This window comes from Hemiscyllium ocellatum, assembly GCF_020745735.1.
Source record: "Hemiscyllium ocellatum isolate sHemOce1 chromosome 27 unlocalized genomic scaffold, sHemOce1.pat.X.cur. SUPER_27_unloc_10, whole genome shotgun sequence".
NCBI classification, from domain to species: Eukaryota; Metazoa; Chordata; class Chondrichthyes; order Orectolobiformes; family Hemiscylliidae; genus Hemiscyllium; species Hemiscyllium ocellatum.
Genome location: NW_026867477.1, coordinates 821,904 through 836,210, shown reverse-complemented (window position 1 = coordinate 836,210; position 14,307 = coordinate 821,904). Strand labels below are relative to the sequence as shown.

Sequence of the window (14,307 nt, the reverse complement as noted above, 5' to 3'; positions counted from 1 at the left end):
TTGTCTCTCCTCCTAAAACGAACATGCAAGGACAAATTCCGTCCTAACAGTACTATGGGTAATTTAGCATAGCCAATTCACCCTCACCTACGCATCTTTGGATTGTGGGAGGAAGCCGGAGCACCCGGAGAAAACCCTCGCAGGCGCAGGCTGGAAATGTGCAAACTCCACACGGACAGTCGCCCCTGAGGCTGGAATTGAACCCGGGTCCCTTGGCGCTGTGACCACTGAGCAACCCCTTATAATCCGCCTGCGTTAAGTTCCACCTGGAGGAATGTTACAGGGGGGAGCGGGGTTTAAGTCTTTTCTGAGCTGAGAGAGGACACAGGAGATGCTCCTCATCGTGCTTTCATGTGTCACGTTGCATAATTCTTAGATTTTACATGTAAATGTCTAGTTGGGGTTAGAATTCTTGTAAATATAGACAAACCGAAACACTTGTTGAGACATTTCACCAAACCCCAAGTCGGCAATTGACATGCCCGCCCCTGAAAAGAGAACCTTTCGTGGGGTCAGAGTTGACATTGAGAATAGCGAAATGAACACTGTCCCCGTCGTGTTTGTATTTTCGCTAACAGAAGGGCAGTTTGCAGTCAGCAGGAACTGTGGTACTAGAGGCTGCGGGCCAGGTCTGCGCTCGGGAGCGTAAATCCCAACGGGAACCAGAGGCGTTGCTAACGTTTAAGGCAGCTGAGCTTAGCAAGAAAAGGCTGAGACCCTGTGCTTGAACTGATCAGCCGAAACTTTGGGCGTAGCCAAGGAGATCTGAAGGCGAAGCTCACGGGAGGGTCTCCTTTCTCAAAAAAACCAGAAAACATGAGGGATACCAGGAAGAATTCCGCTAAATTCCAGAGAGCTGTGGCATGCCGTTGATTTGGTACAATGAGCTTTTAATGTGAACTTTCATGAGGGAGTGCAAACGAACTCGAGTTGAAATGTAGCTCCGTAAAGTGTTGTGTAACAGTCATAGCGTTGACCGTTGTTGAACGTTTTGATGCGGTCCAGTTTTTCTTTTGTTTTTTAAAGATGAGATGATGTTTTGTGGTTTTTGGATGGGTTGGGTACAGAGTGGGAGGTAGGGTGGGCTGGGATCTTCCATGTTGATGGGATTTGACAGTGAATTTTGCTTCGTCAATTATTCAGACTGTGTGCCTGGAGAGAGGGAGGGTCTGACCCTTGGGAAGGGTGCTGGCGGGGTGTGGGCGGGAGGTGAACCTTTGCAATGTCCAATCAGAAGGCGAAGTGTTAAGATAACAAGAGCCGATATTTAGCAGTCGATAAGTGCAACATGTAAGCAGTTTGTTCATATGCAGCTCAAAGGCTGTCCCCAAAGTTAAACTTAGTATGGCGCCTACCCACTCAATCCAGTTACCCACCCCATTTCAGGGTGGATATGTGAACTATCACTAATTTTGGTTCTTCTAACGAATAAAACATTTAAACCTAGCTGTTCAGGAAAGCAAACAAGTTTAAAACTACAGCCATGCTGCAGTTAAACTCAATAGACTTACTCAGAGCAAAATACATGTTCCCTGAACGCAGTTGAAAGTTAACATCGTTCCGTTAGATGTCGGAATACCTGTTTAAATGGAGCCGTGAGCTTTCCCAATGTAGACAGGGCTCCTCGAAACGTGGCAGTGTCCCCCCTGCAGCTGCAGAGCGAGACAGGAGAGTTTGTTTTTGTGAATGAGCAGTTGTAGCGCGAGGTGGCTGTTGCTTGGTGACGGTGAGGCTCCCCCGGCCCCGCCCATCCCCCCGTGCAGACGTCACGCGGGGGTGAAGGCGGTTGGGAGGAGAAGTCGCTCGAGCGGGGAAGTGGCGGCCGTTAGGAAAATGGCGCCGTGCGGCCCGGGGCAGACCCCCGTCACTGGTCACCGCCGCCTTCCTGGTGCAGCTGCTGTGTCACGGCCACACCGGCCGGCTGTACAGCAGGCAGGAGCCGGTGACCATTCTGGAGGCGGATGGGGTTAAGGGCCTGTTTGGGAACTGGTCGGCCGCCTGGGTGGTGGAGTTCTACTGGTCGTGGGGCGGCCCCTGTGTCAACTATGGGGCCACCTGGAAGGTACTGGGCCCGGGAGGTGAAAGGTGAGGCAGGTTGTGGGGGGGACGGAGGGGAAGGAATGTGGGGCCTGTCCTGTCATAGTCACATTTTACACTCACTTTCCATCTGCTTTTACTGGCGCTTGTGCTGTTTACCCCTCACTGTTTTTTGTACAATTGCTGAGGGTAGTGTGTAAATACTAGTGAAGGATACTATGCACCAGCATGTATATGTTCTTAGTCATTGAAGGGGCAGGACCTGTTGAGAATGGTTAGTAAAGTATGTGGTGCACTAAGCCTTGTTAACATGGAGATAGTTTGGGATTTGGAAAAATATACTTTTTTATTATTTAGAGTCATAAAGATGTACAGCACATGAACACACCCATTTGGTCTAACCTGTCCATGCCAACCAGATATCCTAAATTAATCTAGTCTCATTTGTCAGCACTTGGTTCATATCCCTCTCAACCCTTCCTATTCATATACCCATCCAGATGCCTTTTAAACACTGTAATTATACAGCCTCCACTACTTCCTCTTGCAGCTCATTCCATACGTTCACCATCCTCTGCATGGAAAGGTTGCCCCTTAGGTACCTTTAATATCTTTCTGCTCTCACCCTAAACCTATGCCCTCTAGTTGTGAACCTCACCCCTACTCTGGGGAAAAGACATCAAAAAAAAAGTTGAGCAGCCAGACAAAAGCTAGAAAATGTTGAGCCACATGGGGAAAAAGAACTGTGGCTCTACCCTTTATTTCTCCTCTTGGCATTTGAACATTTAACATCTGTCAATAACACCAGCATCACCACAGAGCACATTGTGCCTGCTCCTCGGTGTGAACAACAGCGCACCTGCTCACTGGTGTCACCAACACATTGTCCATGCTCCTCGCTGTTGGCAGAAAAGGAGGCATCGCTTATCTCTGTTCCTAAATTTCTTCCCTTTATTCTTAAAGCTATGTCCTCTGGTCCTAGTCTCTCCCAGCAATGGAAGCATCTTCCCAATGTCATTGCACTGTGGGGATGAAGCCCTAACCTGTCCAGTAATTTCTGGTGGGTGAGACTAGGCCTCAAGGTAAGAGGGAGTAGCTTTCAGACAGAGATGAGGAGGAACTGCTTTTCCCAGAGGGTCGTGAATCTATGGAGTAGTCTAGATTAAGTGGTGCTGGAAAAGCACAGCAGGTCAGGCAGCATCCTGAGAGCAGGAAAATTGACGTTTTGGGCAAAAGCCCTTCATCAAAATCTCGGGAATCCTTTGGCCAAGGAAGCAATAGAGGCAGCTTCATTAAGTATATTCAAGACACAGTTGGGTGGGATTTGGCCTGGTTGGGGAATTAAGGGGTTCCTTGTGACAGTGCAGGGAGGAGAAGATGAAACGATGGATAGATCAGCCGTGATCTTAATGAATAATGGAGCAGGCTCACTTGTAGCAACTGGAGTGAACCCAGGGAGGGAGCAGACTTTGCGACCTCAGGTATGTGTCTTGGTTACCTGGGTGAGGAGAGACATAAGGACAGGCTGGGACTGTTTTCCGTAGCTTGCCAGAGTCTGAGGAGTGACCTTATACACTTTTATATCATCATGAGGGGCATGGATAGGCTAAATAGACGTGGTATTTTCCTTTGGATGGGGTAGTCCAGAACTAGAGGGTAATAAGTTTAGGATCGAGCGTGTGGTGCTGCAGCAAGTCAGGCAGCATCTGAGGAGCAGGAAAATTGACGTTCAGGGAGACTCCCTTCAGGGAAGTTTTTTGAGTTTGTGTATAAGACTGTGCGATGTGAGTGTGTATTTGCATGTGTGCCTGCTTGATAAAGTATGATTGTGATGGAGTATGAGTCTGCGAGAGGGTGAGAGTTTTGATGGGGTGGTGTGTGTGTGTGTCTGAGAGAGAGCATGTGTGTATGAGAGAGGTATGGATATCAGTGAGGGGTTGCATTTTGCTAAAATAAAGGAGGGCAAGACTTGAACAGGTAATGGTAGGGCCCTGGGTCATGTTGTAGAACAGAGACATGGAGGTGTTCAGGTTCATTGTTCTTGGAAGTTACATCACTGGTAGACGGGAGTGAAGAAGGTGTTCAGCACACTTGCCTTCATTGTTCGCATGCTGAGTACAGGAGTTGGGACATCATGTTGGAGATGCACACAGAAAGTACGTTACTCAGAGGGTGATAGGTGCCTGGAACGCATTGCCAGCAGAGGTAGGGATGGTAGATTCATTCAAGGTGCATCCGAGCAGTAGGACAGTCGAAGTTTCGGGCACAAGCCCTTCATCAGGAATGATGTGTGAATGTTCAGAGGGGCATCAGCGTCCTTCTGTGCCAGTTGTCAGACAGGTGCAGCAGGCAATGAGCAAGGCAAGTGGTGTGTTAGCAAGAAGAATTGAGTTCAGAGATGGGGATGTCATGCTGCAGTTAGGGGGTCATTTGAATAAATTCAAGGTTGAGTGAATCTGATTTTTGAACAAGAAAGAAGTGGATGTTTATGGAGGAAGACAAGAAAATGATTTTAAGCCCAGTTTAGAACAGTTCCAGAGTCAGACAACACAGAAACAGACCCTTCAGTCCAACTAAACCGTGCTGACTGGGTTCACAAACTAAACTAGTCCCACCTGTGTGTATTTGGCCCATATCCCTCTGAACCTTTCCTATTCACGTACTTATCCAAATGTCTTTTAAACCTTGTTACTGTACCTACATCCACCACCGTGTCTGGACATTGATTCCACACACAAACTACTCTCAAAAAAGAGGCACTACTCCAGTCTTTTGAAAATCTTTCTTCACTCACCTTCCTCATTTGCTCCCTAATCTTGAAACCCCCATCCTAGGGAAAGGACACCTGCGGTTCACCTCATCTACCCTCCTCATGATTTTATGAACCTCTTTTAAGGTCACCTCTCAACCTCATGTGTTCCAGTGAAAAAAGTCCCTGCCTATTCACCCAGCTGTAGGTATATTCATATCCAGTTATGAATTGTTCAATGCTGGTGCTGACTCGAAAGACCGAATGGTCTAGTCTTGCTCCCAACTCTCTTGCTCTGTGTCCAGGACAGCAAGAGGCCCTAAGTCAGAGGAGCAGAAATTAGGCCATTCAGTCCATCAGGTCTAATCACCCCATTCAATCGTGGCTGCTAGGTTTCTCAACCCCATTCTCCCCGTAACCCTCGATCCCCTTGATACTCAAGAACCTATCTGTCTCAGTTTTAAATATCCCCAGTGACCTGGCCTCCACAGCCTTCTATGGAAATAGATTCCACAGATTCACCGCTCTCTGGCTTTCTAAAAGGACTTCCCTTTACTCTAAGGCTGTGCCTCTGGTCTGAGTCTGTCCTACCAATGGAAACCTCTTCACAACGTCCACTCTGTCTGGGCTGTTCAGGATTATGTATGTTTCATTTAGAGCCCCCCTCCTGAGTGTGGGCCTATTAATCAGCATGAACCAGACCCTTCAGGATGAGGTAGAGCAGGGATTAGGTTCAGTAAACTGAGACTGGAGGGAGAGTGTGTGGGATGGAGATTTTCAGCTTCTAGAGAATGAGAGAGAAAAGTGAGTTTGCTATAAATTAGAATTGATCGGGTGGGCCAAAGTGTGGTAGATGGAATTAAATTTTGAGAAATGAGAGTTGTTGCATTTTGGTCAAGCAATCCAGGCAGGACTGACACAGTTAAGGGGAGTGTTGCAGAACAAAGAGACCTTGGAGTGCAGGTTCCATAGTTCTTTGAAAGTGGAGTCTCAGGTAGACAGGATAGTGAATGAGGCATTTGGGAGGATGGCCTTTATTGGTCAGAGCATCAAGTAGATGAGTTGGGAGGTCATGTTGTGGCTGTCCAGGATGTTGGTTAAGCCAATTTTGGAATACTGTGTTCAGTTCTGGTCTCCCTGCTGTAGGAAAGATGTTATGAAACTTTGAAAGGGGTCAGAAAATATTTGAGCTATAGGGAGAGGCTGAATAGGCCAGGGATATTTTCCATGGAGCATCAGAGGTTGAGGGGTAAACTTATAGACCTTTGTAATGGGCATGGATGGGGGGGTGGGGAAACCTAAGGTCTTTTCCCCAGAGTAGGGGAGTCCAAGAAAACTAGAAGGCATATGTTTGAGGTGAGAGCAGAATGATTTAACTGGGGTCTGAGGGGCAACCTTTTCACACAGAGGGTGGTGCACGTATGGCACGAACTGCCAAAGGAAGTGGTGGAGACTGGCACAATTACAACATTTAAAAGGCATGTGGATGTCGGTCTGTTCTCAGCTCTGCTGGACTTCTGTTGAAGCTTTGACCCCACCCCCAGGAATAGGGCTCTCCCAAGGATTGGTACGGTGTCCTACTTGAGGAATTCTTTCTATCTTACATCGAACTGTCAGTATGCAGCTCTGATTTACAACAATATTTACGTCAACAGGACTAAAGCATCTGTTATCAAATTGGCATCGAGCTATACAGCACGGACGTTGACTTTTTCTCTCTCTCATGCACAGACGCACATAACAAATCCGTGAGGGTGAATTTGTATTTGCAGATTGATGTTTGCAGATACATTCTATTTTGCTCAAAAAATACACAATCTGTAAGTAGTCAATCCATGTAATATTTTGTAAATTCCACTTTGGAAATAGAACCAGTCTGACTCAAGACTGAGACACAGACAGACTCTGACCTCACACCTTTAATGCGTTGTGTGAACTGAGATGTCACATTTTGCGATAAAACCTCGAGTTATCTTGATAAGGTGCCTTGCAGGAAGGTCTGGGATTTACATGTGAATGATAGCTGCAACCCAGTCTAAAAGATGAAAGACTTGACAATCCAGGCTTGTTCAATATATTATCTTGGTGGCAGGACACTATAATGTTTTTCTATAAGTTGTGTCTTATGATCTTATTCTCCACAACTGCCTGATGAAAGATCAGCGCTCTGAAAACGAGTGCTTCCGAATAAACCTGTTGAACACTCACCTGGTGTTGTGATTTTTAACTTTTGTCCAGGTTAGGATGAATTGACCGTGCCCAGAGATGTGCAGGTTAGGTGCATTAATCAGGGGGTAAATGTAGAGCAATCAGGGTAGGGGAATAGGTGTGGGTCTGTTACCCTTCAGAGGGTCGGTGTGGATTTGTGGGGCTGAGTGGCCTGCTTTCACACTCTGGGGATTCTCTGAAGGGAAGGGATTGGCACAAACTCATTTTTTTTTGGGCTTCCCAAAATCAGACCTCCTCACCTCTCAGCAGTATCCCAATGTTGTGAAAGATATTAACTTTCAGGTGGAGTTATCCAAAATTCAGAGAGATGTCAGTCTTGACGTTTTTGCTTTCCTGCCCCCGGAAGATCCTGAATCAGCACCTTCAGGGGAATTAGTTAGATCAGAGTGAGAACAGAGGGGGAGAGAGAGTGGGATGGTACTTTCAATTTTGTGGAATAACAAAAGAAAAGTATATTTCGCAGAAAGTGGAATTGCTTGTTCAGAATTTCTACTCTGCACTGACAGTGATGACTTTTGTAATCTCTTTTTACATTTCAGGGTCTGAAGATGGAAGGTTCAAAATCAACAGATGAAGGCCTTATGCCCAAAACGTTGACACTCCTGCTCCTCGGATGCTGCCTGACCTGCTGTGCTTTTCCAGTGCCGCACTTTCTGACTCTGTCTGACTCTCCAGCGTCTGCAGTCCTTACTTTGACGTCCATGTCTAACAGTCATTCAATCCATCGGGACTGCAACAGTTTGCAACTATGATTCTGTGAGAAGGAGCAAAGCTTTTTGGTTCCTGTTTGGGTACGTTTTCAGCATCAGTGGGACTGGATGAGAGACCCTACCGTTACAGTGCACTGAGTGAGGAGCGTGTAACAGCTATATGGTTTGGAAAGAGGAATTCACGGTGGAGAGCTCCACATGCGTTTGTGTGCAGCTGAAGCTTTGGCCATGGAGAAACCCGAGGAATCCCGCCCCGTGGAGAAACCATGGAAGTGTGGCGATTGTGGGAAAGGCTTGTTTCCCGTCTGCCCTGGAGACTCATTGGCGCAGTCACACTGTGGTGATGCCGTTCCACTGCCCTGATTGCGGGAAGGGCTTCAGCGATTCCTCCAACCTCCAGACCCACCAGTGGATCCACATGGGGGAGAGGCCCTTAAGCTGCCCCGAGTGCGGGAAGGCCTTTACCCAGGCCGCCTCCTTGCTGACCTACCAGCGGGATCACGTGGCATTGCAGGAGGATTGAAAGAAAGACGGCCGAGTGCCTTTACCAACTGGACTATCAACCCAGTTCCAGTGGCTCCCGAGTTCGATTCCCACCACGACAGATGGCGGAATTGGAATTTGGTCAGAAATTTGGAGTTCAGAATCTAACGGTGAAACTATTGTCGGTGGGGTGGGGGTGGAAGAAAACCCCCATCTGATTCACTCAGTTCTTTTTTTAGGGAAGACTTGAGCAGTTATCAGAGCAGTCGTCCCAGCTGCATCCTTTACCCAGTCTGGCCTACACGTGACTCCAGACCCACAATAGTCTGGTTGACTCTACGCTGCTCATCCAACTTACTTGGATACAGGTTGAAAATACTGAGTGAGGCAATACTTCCTCCAGGTTAAGGCGATATCAAGGATCTAATTACAAAGGGACAACTCAGTGGTGACCAATAATAAAGAAAGTGAGGGGTTGCACTTTGACCTTGAGCTGTTTTTAAAAAGTTGCTACTTTTTCTACGCCTTTCTGCTGGGAGATTCTGAAGCTGTAACAAAGTTGGGTCACAATAAAGATTACCTGAACTTCACACTGAGCTCAGACTCTCAATGAGAGCTTTAAACTGCAACAGGTTTTTGGTTTAAAACTGCTGATTTCTTACAGGAGAAAGTGAGAACTGCAGATGCTGGAGATCAGGGTCAAGATTAGAGTGGTGCTGGCAAAGTACTGCAGGTCAGGCAGCGTCCGAGGAGCAGGAAAATCGACGTTTTGGGTTTGCTCCAGACTGCAACCTCCTTACTCTGTCAACCATCTGTGAGTAGGGTACTCTCTTCACAACTCCTTTTCCATTTATTTCATTGTGGGCTTCGATTTATGACTTGCAGCAACTGAAAGGAAAGAGAATGAACCCATGGAATGGACAGAATCGGGAAAAGTTTGTTTATAACAGAGTGTTTCATGTATTGAGTGAATGTAAAGAGGAAGTGGTGGATACATGTTCAGATGCAACATTTAAAAGACATGTGGATAAGTACATGGATAGGGAAGGTGTGGAGGTATATGGGCCAAACACTGGCAAGTGGCACTAGTTTAGTTTGAGAACATAGTCAGCATGGAATGAAGGGTCCGTTTCTCTGCTGTCTGACCGTAACTGTTCTGTCGTGGTCTTAAAACCATTTTCTTGCCTTCCACTTTAAATGTGGTTACTGTACCTGCATCCAACACATAAACCACAAAAAAACCCTCATGCACACAACATAAAAATCCACACTTTATTGTTCAAAAATCAGATGAACTCAGCCTTGAATAAATTCAATGACTCCCTAACTGCAGGAAGACATCCCCACTTCTAATCTCAGTTCAGCCTGCTAATATACCACTTGCCTTGCTGCACCTGTCTGACAACTGGCATTGACTGATGTAGAAGGATGCCTCTAATCTAAGCACTGATCACAGGGTGGTCTGGTTTCAGGACCTGATTTCTCTATCCTCTGTTGATCTCCCTGTTCCCACAGACTAAGATGTCGGTCTGTTCTCAGCTCTGCTGGATTTCTGCTAAAGCTTTGACCCCGCCTTTTATAACTTCTGGAACGATAAAAATCAATCAAGACCCAAGCCACAATCTCCCAGCCTGTCAACTATCCTAATACAAGGTGTAGTCATAGCAGGGAATCAAACAAGAAAAATGAAACAAAATCATAAATAGGTGCACATGCTTAATGTTTGTTCATGAGGAAGTCAACCAGAAATAGGGGTGTCCCAGGAATCTTACAGTGCCCTACTTGGGGAATTCTGTCACCCTTACACCTATTAGGATCCAGCAATGAATTACAACAACATTTACACCAACAGAAATAAAGCATCGGTTATCAAATAGAGATATACAGCACGGAAATAGACTATTTCTCTATCTCATTCACACACGAGATAGATCATCCATGGGGGTGAGTTTGTGTTTGCAGCATGATGTTTGCAAATGCATTCTACTTCGCAAGGTTTGCAGCTCAGGTTGAGGATTAGGGTGTAGGTTTGCTCGCTGAGCTGTAGGTTTGATATCCAGATGTTTCATTACCTGGCTCGGGAACATCATCAGTGGCGACCTCCAAGTGAAGCGAAGCTGTTGTCTCCTGCTTTTGATTTATATGTTTGTCCTGGATGGGGTTCCTGGGGTTTGTGGTGATGTCATTTCCTGTTCACTTTCTGAGGGGTTGATAGATGGTATCTAGATCTATGTGTTTGTTTATGGTGTTGTGGTTGGAGTGCCAGGCCTCTAGGAATTCTCTGGCATGTCTTTGCTTAGCCTGTCCCAGGGTAGATGTTGTCCCAGTCGAAGTGGTGGTTTTTTTCATCTGTATGTAGGGCTACAAGGGATAGAGGGTCGTGTCTTTTTGTGGCTAGCTGGTGTTCGTGTATCCTGGTGGCTAACTTTCTTCCTGTTTGTCCTACGTACTGTTTGTGGCAGTCCTTGCAAACCCCTGGAACCCCATTCAGGACAAACATAAATAGAAAGCAGGTGACAACAGCTTCGCTTCACTTGGAAGTCGCCACTGATGATGTTACCTGGCCAGGTAATGAAATGTCTCGATATCAAACCTACAGCTCAGCGAGCAAACCTGCACCCTAAACATTCTACTTTTGCTGAAAGACTGCACAATCTGCAGCAGTCAATACGTGTAATATATTGTAAATTCCATTTGGAAAATAGATAATGGGCCCCCTACTTTTTGGGTGTGAGCATAAGTGGTATAGTTAGTAAGTTTGCTGATGTCACCAAAATTGGAGATGTAGTGGACAGCAAAGGAGGTTACCTCAGATTACAATGGGATCTTGATCAAATGGGCTGAGAAGTGGCAAATGGAGTTTAACTTAGATAAATGTGAGGTGCTGCGTTTTGGGAAAGCAAATCTTAGCAGGACTTATACATTTAATGGTAAGGTCTTAGGGAGTGTTGCTGAACAAAGAGACCTTGGATTGCAAGATCATAGCTCCTTGAAAGTGGAGTCGCAGGTAGATAGGATAGTGAAGATGGTGTTTTGTATGCTTTCCTTTATTCGTCAGAATATTGAGTACAGGAGTTGGGAAGTCATGTTACTGCTGTACAGTTGGAATATTGCGTGTAATTCTGGTTTCCTTCCTATGAGAAAGATATGAAACTTAAGGGTTTAGAAAAGATTTACAAGGATGTTGCCAAGACTGGAGGATTTGAGCTATAGGGAGAGACAACAGGCTGGGACTGTTTTCCCTGGAGCGTCTTAGGCCTAGTGGTGACCTTATAGAAGTTTATAAAATCATGAGGGGCATGGATAGAATAGATAGACAAAGTCTTTTCCCTGGGATGGGAGAGTCCAGAACTAGAGGTCATAGGTTTAGGGTGAGAGGGGAAAGATATGAAAGAGACCTAAGGGGCAACCTTTTCATTTAGAGGGTGGTACGTATATGGAATGAGCTGCCAGAGGAAGTGGTGGAGGCTGGTACAATTGCAACAATTAAAAGGCAAATGGGGGGATATGGGCCCCATGCAGGTGGAACTAGATTGGGTTGGGATATCTGGTTGGCATATACGAGTTGTCCAGGTTCAGGTGGATTGTCAGTACTGAAATACCCATAGTGCCCAAGGATGTGCAGGTTAGGTGCATTAGTCAGGGGTAAATGTTGAGCAATAGGGGTAGGGGAATTGCATGGTGGGTTACCCTTTGGAGGATCGGTGTGTAGTCTTTGGGTCGAGTGGCCTGCTTCCACGCTGTGGGGAGCCTCTGAAGGGGAAGGGATTTTTGTAAACTGTGCAAGGCAACGTAGGCGTCGTGCCCTGCCCCTTGCTCCTCCCTCTGTTGTTGAGCTGTCTAAAAAACAGCTACTCTTTCTCTGCCCTTTTGCTGGGGGCATCTGAAGCTGTAACAATGTTGGGCCACAAAAAGGTAACCAGAACGTACTGCTGGGCTTAGGCTCTCATTGAAAGCTCCAAGCGGTTTTTGTTTTAAAGCTGCTCATTTCTTGCAGCCTCCTGCACTAAGTTTCCAAAGTCGTGTATCAGATGGAGCAGTGAATGAGTAGCTGGTTTCATTAGAAATTATAAACTTTTCAGGAGTGCAGGCACTGCATCGTTTCATCGGCAGTTTACTGGCAGCACCGGGAGGTATGGGCTGTGTTCATTAGAAAGAAGGTGGAGGTGTTGCTGTTGGACTAGGTGGGACATGGTTTAAAAATCACAACACCGGGTTATAGTCCAACAGTTTTATTTGGGAGCACTAGATTTTGGAGTGCTGCTCCTTCATCGGGTAGCTGTGGAGCAGGATCATAAGATGCAGAGTTAAGAGCAAAAGGTCACAGTGTCATGCAACTGATATGATATATTGACAAATGTAGATTGATGATAAGTCTTTCATCTTTTAGAATGGGTTGCAGGTTTTAGTTCATTAATGTGTACATCGCAGTACTACTATTAAGTCATGCTCAAGGTAACTTAAGGTTTTTTTAAAAACAGATGACAGCTCAGCTCAGACAATGCATGAAAGGTGTGTCAGTATCCCAATCTTAAATCGGACTCGTTCTATTTCCAAGCTAGGAATTTATAAGACATTACATGGATTGAATACCTGCATGTTGTGTGCTTTTTGTGCGACATTGAATATATCTGCAAATATAATTCTGCAAATGCATCCTATGGGGGTATGTGTGCACATGCTTTGTAAAGTGAGTGTGATGGAAGAGAGGCCTGAGAGACTGTGTGTATGTCTGAGAGAGAACGTGAGTATGAGAGAGGTATAGATAAAAGTGAGGGATTGCATTTTCCTAAAATAAGGAAGGGCAGGGCTTGTACAGAGGGATATGGTGGGGGAGGGGGGTTCAGGTACATACTTCATTGAAAGTTGCATCACTGGTTGGAAGGGTGCTTTAGAAGGCATTCAGCACACTTACCTTAATTGTTCACACCATTGAATAAAGGAGTTGGGACATCATGTTGAAGTTGTACAGGATGTTGGTGAAGTCACTTGTAGAGTACTGAGAGCGCTTCTGGTGGCCCTGTAATAGGAAGAATTCTACTAGAGAGGGTTCAGTAAAGGTTTACCAGGATGTTGTCAGGACTGGAGGGTTTGAGTTATAAGGAGAAGCTGAGGCTGTCTTCACTGGAGCACAGGAGGTTGAGGGGTGACCTCATTGATATAATCATGAGGGTTCTAAGTAACATGAACATCAAATAGCGAGGAGCCTGCATGGTTATGTCAAGTGGGTGGTGGGGGGAGAGAAATTGTGTCATTTGGACACTTTAAATCCATCAGAAACAGCATCTCCATGGACCATACTGTGCATGTCAGGTAAGGTGCCAGAAGATTGGAGATTGGCTAACGTGGTGCCACTGTTTAAGAAGGGTGGTACGGACAAGTCAGGGAACTATAGGCCAGTGTGCCTGACATCAGTGGTGGGCACATTGTTGGAGAGAATCCTGAGGGACAGAATGTACATGTATTTGAAAAAGCAAGGACTGATTAGGGATAGCCAACATGGCTTTGTGCTGGGAGATCATGTCTCTCAAACTTGATTGAGTTTTTTATGGAAGTAACGAAGAGGATTGAGGAAGGTAGAGCAATAATGTGATCTATATAGACTTCAATAAGGCGTTCGACAAGGTTCCCCATGGGAGACTGATAAGCAAGGTTAGATCTCAAAGAATACAGAGAGAACTAGCCATTTGGATACAGAACTGACTGAAAAGTAGAAGACAGGGTGGTGTGGAGGGTTATTTTTCAGACTGGAGGCCTGTGACCACTGGAGTGCCACAAGGATCGGTGTTGGGTCCTCTACTTTGTCATTTACATAAATGATTTGGATGCGAGCATAAGAGGTACAGTTAGTAAGTTTGCAGATGACACCAAAATTGGAGGTGTAGTGGACAGCGAAGGGGGTTACCTCAGATTATAACAGGACCGTGACCAGATAGGCCAATGGGCTGAGAAGTGGCAAACGGAGTTTAATTCAGATAAATGCGAGGTGCTGCATTTTGGGAAAGCAAATCTTAGTAGGACTTATACACTTCATGGTAACATCCTTGGGAGCGTTGCTGAACAAAGAGACCTTGGAGTACAGGTTCATACCTCCTCGAA

The 14,307-nt window shown here is 46.0% G+C and overlaps 1 protein-coding gene across 1 annotated transcript in view; it reads left to right on the top strand.

Annotated features, from left to right (window-relative positions):
• The first annotated feature begins 1,728 nt into the window (after positions 1 to 1,728).
• The window catches only part of LOC132807201 (zinc finger protein 229-like), a 427,695-nt gene continuing 415,116 nt past the window's right edge, over positions 1,729 to 14,307 (top strand). Inside the window, exon 1 of the mRNA XM_060821503.1 lies at positions 1,729 to 2,085. The gene's annotated coding sequence lies outside the window, so the exon portion shown is untranslated. The remainder of the gene's footprint in view (positions 2,086 to 14,307) is intronic.